This window comes from Suricata suricatta, chromosome 12, assembly GCF_006229205.1.
Source record: "Suricata suricatta isolate VVHF042 chromosome 12, meerkat_22Aug2017_6uvM2_HiC, whole genome shotgun sequence".
NCBI classification, from domain to species: domain Eukaryota; kingdom Metazoa; phylum Chordata; class Mammalia; order Carnivora; family Herpestidae; genus Suricata; species Suricata suricatta.
In genome coordinates, this window is record NC_043711.1 from 86112463 (window position 1) to 86116208 (window position 3746).

Below are 3746 nucleotides of genomic sequence, written 5' to 3' on the forward strand. Positions count from 1 at the left end.
CGGGGCCCCAGAGCGGCGGAGGCTGATTTCTGTGTCCTTGCTTTGCGCTAAAGCCCCTTCCCCGTGCTGTCTCCTGCCTAGGTGTTGCGGGCGCTGGAAGCAGATGGGGACTCTCCCTTGGACGGCTTTGGGGGCTGTGCGTCCCGCAGCACCCCTGTCTTTCCTGCAGGACCGTGATCGGCGGCGCCTGATGCGCCCCCGCTGTGCCCAGGGGGCGAGGCCCGGGTAAGTGCTGCTGCTCAGGAGCACGTCAAGCAGGAGGCTCGTCGCCTTCCTGTTACACACATGGTGGGGGGCCGGGGTGGTGGTTCTGGAGCTCCTGCGGGTGCCGAGAAAGTCCTTGTGCAGGAGGCCTGGTGTGGATGGGGGTGGGTTTGAGGGCCAGAGAGGTCTGGGTTCGGATCCTGTCTCATCCGGTGGCCCGCGCATCACCCTGGCTAAGTGAACTCATTCTCCGGAGCCTCACTGTGTTTCAAATGAGGAAACTGCCGGAGCTCTGGGGGGAAAGAAGGCTTATCTGTGTTCTTTGGTTCGGAGCCTGCAGTTGCTGGCACATAGTAAGTACTCAGTTTGTATTTGTGGGGAGAATAAAGAGTTTAGGCGTTTTTGCAGGGAGTCAATCTTCATGTGCACCCTCTTGATGAGGGGAGGTGGCATCTCTGCGTGAACTGGTGATGATGCTCGGGGTCCTCGGCTTGGTTGGGCAACTGTCCCCTGCCTGGGCAGATAGCAGGCTGCTGACATGGGCCTCCTGTGTCCAGGTCCTTGATAGTGCGGGAAAGCGAATTGCTGAAAGTGTTTCCACATGTTGGGAACATCCATTCCTGTCCTTTCCAAACCTGGGGCTTTCCCGCACCATCCTCTTTCCTGCCTGCTTGTAGATGTCTCCTGTCACTTGGTGCCAATGTTGGGTTCAGTGGTAATACAGGCGGAGGATTCAGACAAAGAGTCGTTTGGAGGGTCCACATCCACACCTTCCAGGAGTTTTCCCTCTGTGCAGACACCTTGGGCCTCCAGGGCCTCGGGGCAGTTGTGTGTACATTAGTGTCATTGTCGGAGCTCTTGCTTCTGCCCCGCTGTTGGGAACCAGGCCGTATGTATGTATTGAGTTCTCGAGGCCCAGCATCGTTGCCGCTGGGCAGCCGGGGCACGCCCATAAATCCAGCCTTGGCGTCCTTTTAGCCTATCACTGGTTAATTATGCATTAATAGCATCGGCCACCCTGTCATAGACCAAGCACTGTCTTCCTCTCTAGGGTTAACTACTGGCTTCTTTATGAAGAAATCGTGTGTCTTCCTATTATTAGGATGTAATAACAGCCGACATTTGTCAAATGCGTACTTTACCATCTGCTGACTCCTGTGCCGCTCTGCTCTGAGTGGGGACATGGTGGGTGCCAATTCTTGGGTTCTTGTCTATTGCAGATGAGCCCACCGTGTGCAGAGGCATCATGGGAGTTGTATCAGGAGCATTCTAGTGTCCTCGAGGTAAGATCTCTTTTCTGTTCTCTGGCGTGTTGGTTCCTTGCATCTGGAACAATCATGTGGGGGCTCCTCGGGCTGCATATGCAGGTAAAGAAGAGCGGAGAGGTGAGAAGTAATGTCCATGAGTCCCCAGGTCTGTCCCCCACCTAAGCCCCAGGCAACGTAGATCACATCTGGTCCCTGACATGTGTTCTGCAGAGAGAGGGCCTCCGGAGTCTCACTAGGTAAAGAGACCTCTCTGGGGGATCTGCCTTCCCTCCCTGGCGGGACGGCAGAAGCACATTCTTAATGGGAAGCAAGTGGACCCGCGCATCAGAGACTCCCACCCCTGGGTTTGAATCCCCTTCTGCCGCTCTCTAAGTCAGTAACCTACTCAGAACCTTATTTTCTTCATTTAAAAAAAGCAAACTTATGATAGTAATGACTTCTGTGCTACTTAAGACCAAGGATCCCTGTTCTCTCGCACCCTAATATTTTCCCAGCATTTTTTTCTGAAATGACTTTTATTTGATTCCTCTTGGCAGGGAGGTTCTATGGGGTGAGAGAAAGAATGGCCACTCATGGGGTTCTGTGCTTGCGTGGTTTTCCCAGATTCAGCCGACCCCACAGACCAATGGCACCTGCTCCCCTTCCTAGGTCTCTCTCCCTCTCTCCCTCTCTCCCTCTCTCCCTCTCTCCCTCTCTCCCTCTCTCTCCCTCTCTCCCTCTCTCCCTCTCTCCCTCTCTCCCTCTCTCCCTCTCTCTCCCCCCCCTTCCCCCCTCCCTCCCTCCCCTTGCATGGACCTGCATTCGGAAGCGATCACGAGCTGTCTGTGCTCTGGTCATGGATAATGCAGGGAGAGGAATTGTTGAAAGCAGTTTCCCGTGTTTGGAGGGTCCACACCCATCCCTTTCAAATGCTGACGCTTTCACACACTCCTGCTTCTCCCCAGCCAGTGCCCTCTGGTCTCAGGCCTTGAGGGCCGCTCTGTGAGAGTCAATGACAGGAGACGAGCTTGGCCTCTCTCAGCTTGGCCTCCTGTTACAGGAAACTGGGCTGTGTCTGTGTCAAGGTTTAGAAACCTTCCAGAGTTTAAAGAGCCAGGGTGACGTTATGGGATCCTGGGGGGTTTATACTGATTGCCATGTTTCTCAAAGGGAAGCCTGTTTTTGGATATGGCGGCCCTGGGCAAGCCTTCGAAGAGGTGGAATGTGATGGGAAATAGAAAAGTACTGGGTGGCGGGGGAGCAACACGAAAAGGAGTTTGACTCGAGGAGGAGCACACGCCATTGGGAGACAGGGGTGCAGGGATGTAATGACGGTGGAGGGAGGCTGAGGCGGTGGCCTTCACTTCCAGCGCGGGGGGGGGGGGGGGGGGGGGGGGGGGGGGGGGGGGGGGGGGGGGGGGGGGGGGGGGGGGGGGGGGGGGGGGGGGGCTCGGTGGGAGGGGCCTCTGAGCTTGGGCCTGCCAGCCACCTGTCTACCAATTACTGTAACTGCCCGGCAAAGGCCCGTTTGCTAAGAGGCTGTTTTATTTTGACCCTTCTCTGGGAGCACAGAAGTTTGTTTTTGAGCTGTTTTCGGTGTGAAGAAAAACTGGCAGCTTGTCCCTGATTAATGGGGGCGTTCTCACCGATATCAGCTGGGAGAAAGATGAGAGCTGACATTGGAAACCAAACACTTGTTGTGACCATCTGCTGTGTGGCGTCCTCCTCACCCTAGGGATGCTGCTTTGGATCTGGAGATTGTTGGAGGAATCCTTAAGGGGACAGAGACACTGGTCCTCTCAGGGTGGCCTGGGTCCTAGCTGCCCTAGAGGGACCTCCTCCTGGTGAGTTAACGCCAAGGGGCTAAGTTGGCCTGTGTTTCTGATACAGAAATTTCAAGCTGCTGGCCTCGTTGGGCTTTCTCCCTTAGATTATTTCGGAGTTGATCGTGGACCCTGGCTGAGTGGAGAATGATGTTGCCACGTGAACCGTTGCCAGACCTTCTCACACCCTGTGGCCTCAGCACCGCATGGAGGGACTTTTCTCTCTGCATGAGCAGGCCAGAGGGAAAGTCCTGGACCCCGGAGAGGGAGGTCCTGAGCTAGAGACTTCGGCTGGCTCTGCTGCTCCCCCAGCAGGCGTCACACCGCACGCCGTGGACCAGGAAGTCTGGTTTCCTTCCAGCAGCACGCTCCACGGCCCCCTGCCTACTCCTCCTGTAACTTTTTACAACCAAGAGTTTTCCGCACTCTGCATCCTTGTCCCCTCACCCACCCAATAAATGTTGAAACTGCC

General features: G+C 55.8%; 1 long non-coding RNA gene and 1 other non-coding gene across 3 annotated transcripts; both read left to right on the forward strand.

Annotated features, from left to right (window-relative positions):
• The first annotated feature begins 49 nt into the window (after positions 1-49).
• On the forward strand, positions 50-3746 carry LOC115273832. Of its 2 annotated transcripts, XR_003900974.1 has the most exons (4): positions 50-225; positions 1425-1487; positions 3187-3295; positions 3382-3746. It is a non-coding gene; the product is annotated as an uncharacterized LOC115273832 (long non-coding RNA). The 2 variants fall into 2 exon arrangements; XR_003900975.1 differs by lacking the exon at positions 3187-3295 and having other exon boundaries at positions 52-225.
• Positions 2266-2399, forward strand: LOC115275584. Its single transcript, XR_003901645.1, has one exon. It is a non-coding gene; the product is annotated as a small nucleolar RNA SNORA71 (small nucleolar RNA).